This window comes from Sylvia atricapilla, chromosome 1, assembly GCF_009819655.1.
Source record: "Sylvia atricapilla isolate bSylAtr1 chromosome 1, bSylAtr1.pri, whole genome shotgun sequence".
Lineage (NCBI taxonomy): Eukaryota > Metazoa > Chordata > Aves > Passeriformes > Sylviidae > Sylvia > Sylvia atricapilla.
In genome coordinates, this window is record NC_089140.1 from 28,129,170 (window position 1) to 28,145,484 (window position 16,315).

Genomic DNA, 16,315 nt, shown 5'->3' on the forward strand with positions numbered 1-16,315 from the left:
TTCCAGATGCACTTCTGTGCTCAGGAGCTCAAAAGAAACCCTTATTCAGGAGATGGAATAAGTGACAAAAAAAAAGAAGAGAATTTTTTAACTTTAACCCTTCTCATTATTATATGAGAAAAACAATTTTGTTCTAATAGAAAAACTCTAATTGTTTTGGAGCATAAATCTGCTAGTTCTTACTGTCTCATTTTGTTAGGGCTAAATTCTGCAAGAAAGTGTAGATCAGTTCTTTCTAGTAAAGAATATAGTTTTTCCCCAGGAAATTAGGTCTAGATTAACTAGGCCTTTTACTGGTGCGATGCAAAGGAGGTGGCTCAAAGAGGAAAGGGAAGAAATGTTTCACTGTTTTCACTTCAGAGCTTCCAGGAAGTGATCTTTTGAATTAGAGATGAAACAGGAGATTTACGGAGAGCTCAAGCTTTGGACAGTATGTGTGTGGATGCCTAAGGAATTCAGATTGGCATTCAGAAATTTAGAAAGCTCCTGGAAGACAAAAAAATGAGGGCTAGTTCTCAGCAATCCTCAGAACCTTGCGCACAAAGGATATTTGTTACTATTTTTCCTCATAATCAACATGCTCATTTATTAGACCCATATATTGCTTTGTGATATTGCACTCTTTGCTGTTAGAGGGGAGTCTGTGTATGCTTCCTTGGCGCCTACTTTTGTATCCAGGCTTCCCTCTGATAACCCTGGGACAGAAAGAAATAATCCATAACAATCTCTGTGTGAACATCTCAAGCTAATCTCAGCATGAAATAACTCAGAAATCATTTGACTTGGAGGCTTCAGTGAATTTCTAGATCCATTGTGGTTTTGTCAGGCAGTTTAAGATACATTTGAATTAGCTTTGCAAGGGTTAATGCAAGCACTTGAAACATCTTTTGGAGTATTGACCTGCACCAACCTCCACACTCCTGCTCATGGTCCTAATGTGATAGAAAGAGCTAGCTCAGGGAATTCTATGCTCCAGTGCAGTCTGCAACCTAAACATGTACTGCCTGCTTCTAAAATAAGTGTAAGAGGAATAGCAAGGATTTTGTGAGGATAAATATATGAATGATTATAACATCCACAGTTATGCTGAGCCATAAGCCTGCCTAGACAGAGAAGGAGATGCAGTCCTGCAGAGTGAGAGTGTACAATATTGTTGATGCAGTGGCCTTCCTTTTTGGTGCTGCTCCTGGCTAATAGCATTTAAGCTGCTGACATTTGAATCGATAACTAGTTATCCGTTTTCAGAAAGGAGATCATTCGATAATGGAAGTGACAATGAAAGCAAAGGTAAACTCATCTGGCAAAATGAAAGCATTCTTTTCAGTGGCCTTAGCAGAGTTCTCAGACCTCTTTCCTTAGTTTCTGCTTTCAAAGTTTCTGCTCCTGTTCTCAAAAGTTAGCCTTTTCCTGGGTGCTCTGCTTAAGCACTGACAGGACTTTTTAGATGTTAGACTTGATTATTTTATCTGCTCAGGGGACTTCATCAATCTCTCTTATTCTCATGAATAGGGTAAATAAATTAAAGCTTGATAACATGTAGACTTCTCTATCGAAGAGCATGTCCCTGATGCCATATGCAGGACTCTGGCACTTAATGATTTCGAATCTGTATGCTTAAGAATGAGATCAAAAAAGGGAAAAATAATCACTGGATTTAAAAGTGTCCAGTCAAAAGTTCATGTACCCTCAGCTTTCTCTAGTAATCTCCCATTGAAATCAATGAAAGTCTCCTCTGGCTTCATGGAACTTCCACACAGTCCACAAGAATCACATAGTCATTTCTGTATTTACAGTTGGAGCTAAACCTAGGGCCACAGTAATTTCCAAAAGGGCAAGAAGGCGCTGGAAAAAAAAAGTCCAAATATTGGTGCAAATGAAGGCCTATTTCCATTGAAGCCGCTTAGAAAGGGGAGCAGAATGATGTAGTGAAATAAATGAAGATTTCATTGTGTATTTTTCAACATTATCAGGTTGCAACAAGAGTTAAATGTACTTTTTCTGAGGATTGTTGGCACAGCATCAGATTTTGAATACAGAGTGCTAAAGAGGATGGAAAAACTTAAGTGTCTTGATATTTTAGGATGCATTACTAAATGCACTTCAGCCTCTTCCTCACAGGTTTGGCTCATTTTTCTGAAGCTTTAAATAGCTAAAAAATGGCTTTCCTATGTTACCCTGATATTCTATTATATTCTGTTCTTTCTTTCTGGCATGTATGATATAGTGTAATGACATCACATCCATTAAATCTGTCTCTCTTGCTTTCAGATAGATACTTGTTTAAGGTTAACTGAGGCACACGGTTCTATTTCATGTGTTTGATGCTATTGAAACTGCAGAACTCTAATTCATAATACCTTTAAAACAATGAAAGAATAACCAGTAAATGGGTCACTGAGGTTGATACAGGGCTTCTGCACTAACAATACTCCATGTTTTATATATGATCAAAATGCTTTTCATTTCCTCAAGTCTTCATATTTCCAGGGAATATAGTCCATATTTCGTTTTCTTTTTTAAGGGCTGATAATCTGATAATAGATATATTAAATTTAATATTAATACCCTCTTAGCTACCTGAGAAGTGACACCTACAGTACTTCTCATCATGAATCTTTTGTTATGCAGTTGTTCAACTGGGATGAACATTACATTTACTTATGTATACATACATATATGTACATGCACAGAATGATAATCCCAGAAACACAGCAACATGAGAAGAACTGATTAAGTCTAATACTGTCATAAAATTAATTGCTTTTTTCTGTATCTCTATTTATGGACTAGCAAAAAATTTAAAATTGCAACATTGTCTCTCTAACAGGTCCACAGAGAACAAAACAGCTCTTGAATAACGTATTTTGAAATATACTGTTATACATACTGGAGCTAACTGGAAAATGGCAGATGAAGATCATATAATTTATGACCTTCAGACAGGTAAATGTACTGTGTAAATGGTGAGATTGAGATGGTTTCTTTCCAAGCTGTTTTCTTAGAATTTTTTGTACTTGTGTATTAGACATGTTACTCCCCCACCCCAAATCTTTTCTCTGGCATGCAGGGAAAAAAAGCAAAATAACTTTTGACATCTGGAGATGCTATGCAGTGTTGCTTTTTTGTTTTGCTTCACTTTGAGGTCGGAGCAGGCCAAGAAAAGGAGGTATTTGTGAAATTTTGTTTAATTTTTTTTTCCTACCAGAATTTAGCAAGAAAGTAGATGTTCCAAAGTTTTATGCAAAAAACTCATTTTTTTTCAAATGACTTTTCATTATAATTGCAGAATCATTTATTTAAAATTCCTTTCTTAGTAAAAAGGAGTCCTAAAATATATTTATTTAATAAAGATCCTTTAATATCCAGCCTTTTTTCCTCATGCTTTAACCCTCATTTTATTTTTCTTTTTTTTTCCCTTCATTTTACTGATAAAATAAAAATAATAGCCTGCACAGTGGGAATAAAATTGAAATTAAAAATGCTATCTATTTTAAAATCATTTTAAATCCTCCAAAACCATAGAAAAAACCCATAATTTAATGAAAAATATGCAAGTTATTGTTGTGGGTTTTTGTTCCCAGACAGCTTTTTTCTTCAGAAATGGGCATGAATCATGGTAAGTTTTTTAATAGTAGTAATCAGAAGGCTTTGCAACTGAAACCAGTCAAATTATGGCTTCTAAATGTAGACTTTTTTTTTTCTTAAATGTTTAGTATAGCCATTCGGGGAAACATAATGTTGTTTGCTGCTAACTAGCACAGATTGAAAGTATTTTTCAGTCTCGATGTTGAGTTGTCTAAGAACCTCTGTTTATATTGCATCCTATTTATGCAAGAAAATGAACTTCATTTTGAAGCTAGTATCTTTGAAATAGAGGATAATTTGCACTGTATGGATTCTGTCTGCAATATCAGCTAAGTTTGCAGAGAAAAACAGTGGTAAAAGCAGTGGTAAAAACAGCAATGTTCAAACAATTTCACACAACTATATCTTTATTCTATACTGATAGAACTCTGTGGATTCTAAGATGAGTGAAATTTACTTAAACGTTACACCAGTGTAAGCCCTAATAACTCTTGCTGTAATTATATATGTTAAATTTTTGAATCAAGTGACCAACTTTTTTTCAGAAATGGCATTTCTGACTGCTGCTTTTTAATTTCTGCTAAAAATTATGACAGAAGAGCCACATTCAAGAAGCTGGTCCTAAAATGCTATAACAAAGATCTTTCTCTGGTAAACTTCCAGAGAGATTGAACTCCTCTCAGTCCTAGTGAAGGAGATTTACTTTGTGATTCTTGAAACAAACTCTAGGTTGAAGACAAGCTTATGAAGGCACTGGCTGGTCTAGTGTGACATTGTATTTGTTCCAACAGTTTTTCTGGAGGAGCACAAACTCTACTAGCCTGGGAATGACTATTCACTATAGAAAGGCAGACTTCCATGCTTTGAGTACAATGCACAGGTATCAACATCAGGTTAACATCTGCCCATCTATACTGGCATATAAATTTGCTGAATTATTCAAAGGTAGAATTTCTGAATGGAAAAGTGGAATCTAAAAGAAGTTCTTGTACTTCGGGGGTGCATAGCTACATCATTAATTATTTTAATTATTTTATAGAAAGGATTTATTGTTTTCACAGTACATTATTTCCCATAACATGAGTATTGCACAATGGAGACTGCTCTTTCTTGCATTTTTCACAGATTTGCAATGTATTTAACTACAGCAGTGTATAAATAGAGATAGCATACAGGCTTGGGCAATACCCAGGAAGTTTAACTATTATTAGCATTCTCCTTGGCACAGATTTCAACCTGGTCATCTAATACTTTCCCAGACAATTGTCAAGAATGGTTTAGGAGATAGTTGGACTGAAGATGGACCTAGTAAATGGTTTGTATCATAGCTGTGGGAGAGAAAAGAGTTTAGCTGTATTACCTTATTAACCAGTAGGTTCTGTACCTTAAGTAATTTTCTGAGCTTATGAATGAAAAAGGTTTGTACCTAAATCTTCTAAATCTTTGAAAAATATCCTATCTGTGGGCTGTTCTTTCTTTTGCTTGTGATTGCTCCATACAGGAGGGTTTCTGTGTTTTTATAGTTCTAAATCTTCAGTCATTTACTTTTGAAATTAATCAGGTCTCTGAATAACCATATCTTAGTCAATGAGTGTGTCGGGTTTAGTTTGAACAGCATTAAACAGGATTCAGTGAATAGCCTGTGAGGTCCTTGGGACACAGGTTTTTTCTCATTTTTATGCTTTTACTGTACTGGGTTGATTTTCTAACAATTTCAGCTTGTCCCCAAGAATACAGGTGCTCTCTAAGCCTGAAAATACATTCCTCCCTATTCACTCTTGCTCTCAAGTATTTCCGATGCAACCAGATTTGAAATGTGCTTCTGATATTTTGAGTGTCCTGGCTTCCTAACATTTTTTTAAAGGGTCATTCACTTTCCTGAGAGTTTTCAACTAAATGAAAAATCCACTGCATTTGATCTTTACATTCTCACATGCTAAAAGGAGAGTGAAGTACAAAATTATTTTCTTTGAACTTAAAAATTACCATGTCAAGATTGAATTACAGGCACGATGAAAAGATGCATCTTTATCCAAATGAAACATGTATGTGCTAGTTAATATTAGTATGACAAAAAGAAGCCAAGAAGACTTCCAGAAATCCTTAGCATCTAAGTTATGACGATTTTCAAGATATGGTTATCTCCTGTCTAGTGATAAAATGATGTAATATTTTTAGGAGTTGATATCACCCCCCTTAATGGGGGCAGGTGGATGAACTCATGTGGAAATCTAGTTCACTACCTACTGGAAGGGGAATAGGAGATCAGATGTTTTTTAATGCAGGTGTATTTGTTAGAACCCTGGAACAGCACAAGCCTGTTTCATTTGCGTATACTTCAAATCTCTGTTTTGCAGAAAGATTGTGCTGCTCTCAAAAGGCCAGGTATTACATCCAAAACTAGAGGTGAAAACTCATGATTCCATTTAGCTATCGTCAGTGGTCTCATTTGTCACCAATTATTATTTAACTTCATAAATCTTTGAGGATTTTGCTAGTAAAGCTCATGCAGCTTTGAAACATTTTTTTTTTTTTTTAATCTGATTATTCACAGCTTGCTAATTTGTAATTGGACTTTTACAACTCAAAAACCTCCAGATTTCAGAAAACTAATTTATCTTTTCTTGGTTTAATTGTGATATTCACACTCAAAACTGTGGAGTGAGATTGCTTCTAGTGGGTTGTATGCAGTGTTCTGGAACTAATAAAATATATTATTGATTGCTTAATGAAAAGCACCGTGTTCATACAAATTTACTGTGGCTGCGGGTAGATACAACAGCTACTTATTCTGTTTGGAGGATTACCTGCCATTTTACTTGGGTGTATTTCTGCATATCAAGTGTGCTTTTAAATTAAGTTATGGTTGCCTACAGGGCACTATATTGGGTGGCTCCATTAAGGTGCCCTTATACTTTTCCTTCCATGCAGTGCTACCCGTTGCTTTTAATTTAGCTTAAGATCATCAAAATTAATTATGATAGAGTGTATTAAAAGTTGAAATAGCAAATCAAGGAGTTTTATTAAGTGCCCTTTAGATTTCCTTATGTGTTTAGTGGTTTTAGCTTTTTATTTGCTCATCACAGTCTGATTCATCGTGATTACTATGAAAAAGATCAGTAAAGCAGAATAAAAATGTCTGACTATGGTGGTAATAACTACAACTCTCATTTTCTAGCTAGGTTTGATGTCCCTACCAGCCAAAATAAATGTATAACTGTTCTAGTAGTGCTGGTGACTGCTTGTAGTTGCCCTTCCCCTGTTGAGATGTTTGGTCTGTGCACTTGGCAGCAAAGCAGTGGCTATATTTTAGGCATATGAAAATGCTGCTGGTCCCCCTACATAATCCTAATGGCAAAAATTGCAGTATCAGTCGTGAATATTATCACTGCACTGCAACCCTCACAGCACTGTGATTCCCCTCATGGTGGGGAATGATCTCCCTCAGTATCTGCCAGACATGATGCAGCACACCTGGCTGCACTGAGTGCTCAGGGCAGGGTTTATTGTAACTGCTTTTGATGCACAGTTGCTGTGGACAGGTGAACACCTATTCAGTGGTGCCCTGGGGTCAGTTTGTTTCTGTACTGTGTTGATCCCTGTCCCAGGGCATAGACCTTGTGAGGTTCCTCTAGGCACAAGCTCCTGCTGGGATCCTAACCTACTTGGTACCCAAGTGAGTCATTAATTCTGTCACTCTAGTTCATACCTAATAAACCTTTGGCTTCCTGTGAAAGCAGAGCAACTTTCTTTACGCAAATGCTTGAGGTTGCTCAGTCCTCTGCATCTGCTGCATCTCTTTTAATGTCTTACCACCTGGATACTCAAGGTATAAGGACTCAGGGTGGGATGCATCTTAAACTGGAAGGTAAGGCCTGGCATGTGTTGGTGATATTGCATATACAAAGCTCCATGCACGAGAGATTGTAATATCTATGTTGAATTCCAGACCTATGACATAATTAACAATATGATCTCAGGCAGATAAGCCATCTACAAAACACAACCTGGAAAAGATCCTGCATGTGGTTCAGCAAACTATCATGTATTCATTTTTCTCATGTTGTAAAGTCATAGCATTTTAAGTGAAAAGACATCTATAATCATCTCCAGCCTTAACAAATCTATCCTCATTGAATGTACAATACTCATTGATATGTAGATGGACATACCCTTATTAACCATAGCCTACTTTCAGAGGTTTAACAGTTTAATGACCAACAGAATAACCCGATACTGGTGCTTCAGCCACTCCACTGAAATAAAGTACATAACAATCTACTCAAACACGTGTCCTGAATGGACTCAGGTCAAATCAGCTCCTCATTTCTAGATGCAACTACTGCCAGTGTACCAGGTTATCTATGAGTTGTACTCCTCAGGGGAAATCAGCACTGCATATAAGACCCCATATACACTAGCTTCAAAACCATTAATTCCCTCTCAGCTTATAGCACAACTTGCTCCTTTGTACCTCTGGCTCACATATCAAGGCCAACATAATACAAATCAAAGAATGTCATTTATTAACCTGTTAAATCAAACACAATTCTTTTGAGGTAAAAGAGAATTATAAAAATAATTTCACATGAATGATACAATTCTTGCTAATTGCAATATCTTTTTTCAAAAACCTAGTTCTCCTCAGTGTTTCAAATCCTCCCTTTTTTCTAGTTAAATTTTGTTTGGATTCACTTTTGATCATGCTATGGTTTTTCCTGTCAGATGAAACTCTTACTGGTTATCAGAAATATTATTTTAGGTATAATGAGCACATTATCTCCAGGTCATTAGTGAAATCAACCTAATAGGTCGTGTTTTTCCTGTCTTTCACATAGTGAGGTGTATTTTGAAGATTGCATCATTACATCTTTCCAGAACCCTTTCCAATTCCTTGATAAACTTTTAGAATTACAGATTCTGGACACAGAATTTCAATAATGGTGCCATTAGTGCTGCCTTACCACTTTTATCATGTTCTGTTGCTTGCAAATCAATTAAGGATCATGTTAGCTCACTGAAGGGAATCAGGTTCAACTGCTCATCTACCATTATAGTCATTTGTTATCAATCTGGAGACAGAATCATTGCTCTTTACAGTAGCTTTTCTCATTTTACAAAATAGTCCTTGTTTCTAGATAGAAGTCCTTGCACTTGGCTGCAATAAAACCCGTGTTTAGATCTGAACTGACCTCTGCAAGCGATCCAAGTCACTCTGTACACCTGACCTGTTCTCTCTATTATTTACCATTCCACCAATAGGTCATATTCAGTTCCCTGATTAATTGAAAGTAAAAGGAAATAGATTTTTTTCTGTATAAATTAGTTTAATGCACGAGGCCATGACCCAAAGCCCATTAGACTCACTGAAAGAATTTCTATTGAATTTGGGTAACTTTAGGTTCTGAGTCAGTTGTAGTTTTGCTGGTTTAGAAATTATTCTGATTCCAAGACAGAGTAGAATATATTATAGGCTTTCCTGACAGCTATGGAATTGCTTTTTCCTAGTTTGTTCTTTATTCAATTTTTAAAAAATTATTTTTATTTTATTTTATTTTATTTTATTTTATTTTATTTTTTGCCAGCAAATAAAAGCTGAGCAATCCAGGCAGAACAGGACCAAAATCTGGCTTTAGCATCCACACTGGAATTCAAAATTATTATCAGTAGCTTGAGAAGCTAATTGTCTATGCATCCAGTTTCTAGAGTCATCTTATGGTCTTAATATGTTCTGTATTTTCTTAAAGTGTAAATATGTTCAATTATTTTTCCTCAATTACACTAGTGTTTCTTGATTAGATAATCCTGAGTGAAAATTCAGGCAGGTTGTCAATGTTGTGGGGAACTACAAAATTTCATATTTATGTTCAAATATGGGAAATACTTTTTAAAACACTGAATAACCTTCTTTCATATTTTATAATCTTAAACATGGAATAATGCAAGTTGTCCTTGTTTCAAGTATCTCTAGAATTAGAATCAATAATCTGCAAAAGATGGAAAATCTTTTGATAAAGAAAAAATAAAGGTTTTCATTCAACTTGTTTTCTGAACCTCAGTTTCTGACAGGAAGTGGGAGGCATTTTTTTTTAATCTGTCTTGCCTATGTGAGTTACAAACTAATATTTTTAGTGACTGTCCCTGAGTGTTTTTATAGGTAGCATCTAGTGTGGTAAGTTCCTGATATCAGTTTAAATTAAAGCACCAATACAATAACTAATAATAGTTCTTCAATCAAAAGTTAGCTGCTACAGAAACCTGATGGGTTCACTTTCAGGTGAAGAATCCTCAGCATTGGCTTGAAACAATCTTCAACAGACAACTACTGTCAGATTTATTGGTCAGATGACTTTCATATGTACAACACAAATTAAAATCCCAGTCATGGTAATTAGTTTAACAATAGAACTGCAGTCCATGTAAACATCTAGATTGCTGTGGAGGAAACCATGAATCTACATGAACTAAAGAGCTATAGCAACCTGCCTCAGGCCACAAGATATCCCCCCATTTTTTTCCCTAAAATCATAAGTAGGGTGTTCAAAAAGCCTTTATAATGTTCTTTTATTGATATTAAATACAGTACCTAAAATTTTCTCCATCCCAGGGGCTAGAGACAGAAATTTCTTGCTAGTTGTTGCCTATGTGCTTTGGCATATAAAGTTGTATCTTTCAATATCAAAGTAGTTGAGTAAGCTAATTATACTGATCCTAAAAGATTCAATGCCTCTAGGCTCTCTTCGGTGCACTGTGTATTTATATCAAAAATGAAGCTTGTCTTGTCTGCTTGCTGTGCTGTGCATGGGTTCTTAACCTCCTGCTAAGATCCCAGCTATTGATTTGGGTTGGCTCTCTCTGTAGGTGCCTGGCATGGTGCCTTATTCTCACAAAGCAATAAATACCTACTTCTGAAAATTGGGACTTTCAGATGGCCACCAGAAGAACAGCTTTACTGGTTAATTGGGAGTACTGCCTTAATACAAAGTCCAGAAATCTGCAAATTGCTGATGATATGCAGTAACTTGAGTGAAGGCAGTAGATGTTCTGCCCTTTGCTGAAAACTGTGTGGATAACACCCTGACATGCAGCTGATAGTTTGCTACCTGTGGATTTTACTGGAACTTCCTATGTTCTTTTCCTCAAATGCTTTTAAACTTTTTTTTTTTTTTTTTTTTTTTTTTTTTCAGAAAGAAGATTTACATATCAAGGGATAACTAAGTTTTGCACAGGGTCCTATGTAATAAATTCAATCAGTAGGTATCGCTGGGAGCTGTTTTTCTATTGCACTGATAACTTACAGTCAGAAGTTAAACTTTTTTTTTTTTTTTAACATTCCCCGTGTCTGTAATGAAGATACAAGTGAAGAGAGGAGGGGTGGGAGAGAAAGACTTTGCTTTTTTTTCCTGTGTTTTTTGATAATGTTCGTATGTAAGAAAGGGGAAGTCACAACTCTAGTGACAACATGGAGTTCTGTTCAAGAGCATCTCTGGGCAGTTTCAACAGGTGAAACATCATAGCAGAAATAACCAGCTAGGCAGTAAAACTGAGGAAGGAAAACCAGGCAGATTGTCAGAAATGTGTTCTTGGCTGAGTGACAGAGGCCCTTTCCAACAAGCAGACAAACATGTGCATAACTACTTGTGTGAGCAGCATTGCTGAAATTAAGGGAAGGAAAGATCTAAAAAGGAAGGATATTACCACAAGCATTTTTTTTAGGCTTTCAGCCTTCAGTCTATGGAATAGTTTGGTTTTTACTGCTCAGCTTTACAAAACACTTCAAAAAGTATTGATGTAGCAGAGGGAGGAATATGAGTAATCGAGCAATATAGACTCTTACAGCTCATATTTGTATGACTCATAGTATTCAGGCTATGAAAAGTAGGACAAGATTTAATGCAAGGAGTAACGCAAACACTTGTGTCGGTTTATTTTTTCCATCAATAACTTTAAATGACAAAAGATTTCCCTGTTCTCTTCTATATTTTAAGAAGGAAAAGTAATTCACAGTTCCACCTTCACTGCTCTGCTCAGTGAAGACCAAGGACAGATGGCAGGAAAATCCTGGGCAAATGGTAGGAGTGTTTTGCTGCAGGTCAGGAGTAGCCACTAGGAGGGGCTGACTGCCTTGAAGAGAAGGTAAGGATTGATTTACTAACAATTCCAATAAAAAGCGCTAATGAAATGAGTTCGGTACTAAAAGTAGTGCTAAGCTAAGATAAAGTTGAAGTATTTATATATTATTTACAGTGGTTACATAATAACTTGTGGGATAAATGCTTTGTTTGATACTAATGTACTTCCAGGCAGCAAAAATTTTCGCAGACCTGATTTCAAAACAAAACTCAGAGCACTGTTCTCTCCTAAAAGATAAGATTTGATTCATGTTAATTCTTAGAAAGAAACGTCCTGTATTTTATGCACCATTGTAGGACACAGATAAAATAGCTGATTTAATAATGAAAAAGAAAAGGTCTCTGTTCTGTATGTGGTTCAAAGTCAGTGTGTGTACAGCCAGGTGGCCTTGTTCATAAGCATGGCTCTTGGACAAAACAGCATCTGTTTTTCCTTAACAGCCTTTTTTGCTGCATTATAATCTCTTTATATATTTAATACCATAAATAAAACACTGGCATAGAAGACAACTATAAATAAAACACTGGCATCGAGGGGATATGACAAAAGGGATCTCTCAACTCATTTCTAATATCAGTGCCATAGTTAAAAGAAAAATCTGTCCAGTGCCATACTAGAAGGGATGAGGATGCAACTGCTGCAATCTCTCCAGCCCCCAATCCCTCCAGCCCCCAGACTGGCAAACACTAATAGTAATGCTGGGAAAATTACAAATGGAATTGTTCAGAGTTATTCCTTTCATCAGAGGCTTCTTTCTTCTCCTCCTTCACATAGAACTTACTGCTCATGATAGATGCCAGAGAGATGATGCTGACCTCTTATTAAGAGATATTTTGGAAAAGGTTTCATATTTCCAGAGATCAAGCAGACATCAAGCACCGTGACAAACATAAGAGACGTTGCTTTTCTACCCTAATTCACAAGACAGTAAATGAAAACTTGTATTTGGCCTACAATTATAATCACTGATATTTCATCTGACAAAAGAAAATTCAGGGCAAATGTGTTCTTGTCTAAGAAAGGAAGGAGAAGAAAAAGGTAAGTATGAAATATAAACTTTCTTTATTTGAGAATCCTGAAATCAAAAACATTGCAGCTGCGAAACCATAGCTCAATACATTTGGTGAAACAACATTTACTTTTGAGATCTGAAAAAGTAGGAAAGGAAAGAACAGAATCCTTAGTTCTCTAAAGGCAAATTTCAGTGAGGATGACTATGATCAGTATAAAAAAATGGGCTAAGAATTTTCTTCTTTGAGTGAGGATGTCAATGATCAGGGTGAAAAGGGACAACATGAGCTGACCATCTGTATTTGACAAAAATATATTTTATTTTTTCCATATTCAAAAGTACTCTGCTGTGAGTAGGAATCTTTTTCACACTGATGTAATTAGTATCAGCACGAGAAACCTGTCTCGTTTCTCTATAAGCAAGGAAAAAAATCCCAACAGTAATGACAATGTAAGAGATTGGTTTCAAAGCAGCCCTTTGCTCTGTGAGGAGGCAAGTTGAGTACCGTTTTTAAACAGGAAAGATCTCTGCTTCCACTGAGTTCATACAGAAGGTGGTCCTCTGCCTGTCATAGGTTGCCCTGTGACTTCAGTGCTGCCTTCATGGTAGGGTGAGGAAGGCTGGAAACTACTGCCTTTCACAGAGGGAATTTCTTGATTTGCAGGGACGAAACAACTCCTGCTATCAGACAATTCAATATGCCACTGTAACAAAGATCTAAGCTTTGTAAAAAGGCCAATATCTGCATTCAGAACTTTGTGGGAGCTTCTTTGAGGCAGTATGTTACCTTTGAGAAGAGAAATGACACCCCAAATCCATATGGGAACTGACAGCTTCTACTTCATTGTCAGCTCAGCTTTGGGGCTGCCTCCCACTAAGGTGTCTTGCTGTGCCCAGACATTGCCAAAGTCAGATGGGGTCAAGCTAGGGGCAATATTTTTTCCACACTGAAAATTTAGATATACAGTCTCACAGATTCTATTAAATTAGGGTGTCAGAGGACCTGACATGTAGGAATATGGGGGATTTGTCTGCAACCACTTTGCTGGATCTTCTAAATGTAAAGGTCATCAATCATGACCTTCTCATGCCTACTAAGGTTCAGAATCCTCATAGTGTAGCTGCTTCTTGCAGATGCATTTCTTTTGCTGCAAGATGAGCTAGATGAGCTAGAATTGTGACAGGAGGGGGCAGCTCTGCAGAACTGCTTGTGGGTGGCAAAGGATCTTAAAACACTTCATAATACTGACTCCTATTTACTTTACTCAGATATTCCCAATTCCTTTGCCACTGGGAAGCTTAAAGAAAAAGAATGATGATACAGTATACCATGCTGTATCAATTATTTCACCTACAAATTCCAGCTATCTGAAAGTTCTTTATACAGACTCTCCAATAGAAAATCAAAGGCAGAAGTCAAGTATTCAGACAAAACATTTCTGAAAAGGACAAAAGAAGTCTATCCAGTCCTACATAGTGGGGCCATATAGTCACGTTAGGTTTATTAAACAAAGAGATGCATTATGAGCAAAAGTGATGGCTGTCTTACTATTAAAACAATTCTTTCATTGTAGGGTCTGAGAAGATGTGTCATAGCTATAACTTGATGCCTGAGAATATATCTCTACCACCAAGCCCACTAGACTCCCACCTATTCTGTCTTCTAGCCTGGTGCAGAGAGAGAGATTTGAGATACTTAAATGTAGGTTTACAGTGCCATTTTATCTCTCTCTCCTGTTAGATCTTGCCATTATTTTGGGTAAGTCCTAGATTGTCTGAAATGTTGTTTTGCCTCTGTGGAGGCTAACCTCAATGAGAAATCTAGTAAAGTGCTTTCTTAGACCAACTCATTAGCTGTTGATTTCAGCTGGGATGACTGAAATACTTGCCATTTCTGGCTGTCCCCATAGGCAGTATGGCACATCTGGGACACCTCAATCGCTCATGGCCAAAGTCACTTGGCTAATAGATTATTAGCAGCTTGTGTTAAGAAGCAACGCCTTGAAAGAAGCTGTTGGGAGGAGATGGGTGTACTCTTCATTGCTCTTCACTGGTATGCAACCTTAATAGCTTCCTTCAGGACTTCTATCTGTACCTACATGGTGTCCACAGAGAGCACCTGTTTAATATTATTTGGAATGAACTGTAATTTGTACTTGACAGAATATTAGAGTACAAAAAGTCTCCATTAAAAAGAGAAAGTTGCTCTTTTGGTCTGAATTTGCTAGGATTCTTAATATGGATCTTCTTGCTCTTGACAGCAAAGATCTTTCACACTAATACAAAAGCCTGAATAAAATTAGAGATTAGTAGCTGTAACAGAAACATGACAACTTCTCATTCTTATTTGAGTGAGATTTAGTGTTTAAAATGCAGTTGACCTAATTTTGCTTAGAAAATCTCTTATTCTTTTTATCTAGGTTTTCATGCAGAAGTTTTTTTCAAAATAAGTCTTTCCCATCCTGGTGTAGGAACACTTCTTTCATCTTCCCATTCCTTTCTGGGAGGGTTCCATGTAGCTTGACACTTTCCTAAACGCTTTCACTTTTATTCCACTATGGCAATTAAGGTAGCTGGAATAAAATCAGGGAATAAACCATGCTAAAGTCCAGTGTCCAGTCTTTCTTAAGTAACTTCAGTCAAATGCATGGTTTTCACATTTTTGACTTATAAACTTCTGTTTATAATGAAACTTTTAAAGTAAATATAAATTAAATATTTTCTTCTATGAAATTTTCATATTACAGTTAATGAATCCTAAGTTCTTTGTGGCCTTACATAGTTAAAGATCCTGCTGATTTCAGTGGAGGCTGAAGTACTGCCTCATAAGTGCTAGCAACAGGAATCCTAAACATTGTTTAGTTACTTAACTTTAGGATTTTAAAATCTATTATTTAAAATAAATTCACCAGGCAAGCACATAAAACTGATGGTTTGATAGACTGGGAAGTGCCAACCTTTTCAGAAAATGATCTTTGGTGTTGCAGCCACTATTATATATGAGGAGAGATCTTTAAAGAAGCCGGGTAAACTTGGTGCATCCAAAATCATTAAACACCTGTTCCATTAATGACATGGAATTTGTCCTGTGTACAGTTGCAGCAGATTCCATCTGACAGTTCATCTGAGAAAATTGGGCCTAATAAGGAGGGCAGAGGTCCTCAGCTAATGAGCAAGTGGAGGTTGTGATCTATTAGGTTAGATAGAAACTAACCTGTCTTTGAGACTTAAAATATGACCAGGGCTTCGGCCTTGTTTTGAAACATTTATGAATCAGTGCCTTAATCCTGCAGGACTGTCCTGAAATCAGTGGAACTATTCACAGGAGTAAAAGATGTGCTGTTGGGCAACAGCAGTATATTCCCCATGACATCATTAAGTCATGATGGGCCTCTCAGCCCCACTTCATCTGGGGAGGATGAGTTAGTCTTGCTTAGCCCTTGCTTACTTCGAGAGAAATGTGCTAAGTGAAGGTTGATTCTTTATAATGGGAATTCGTGACTAATAAAAAAGCCACCTCTTATTTTTTTTCTAACAGAAAGTTCTGTTCTAAATAGCTCAACATGCTTCGCATGCTGAGGTGAA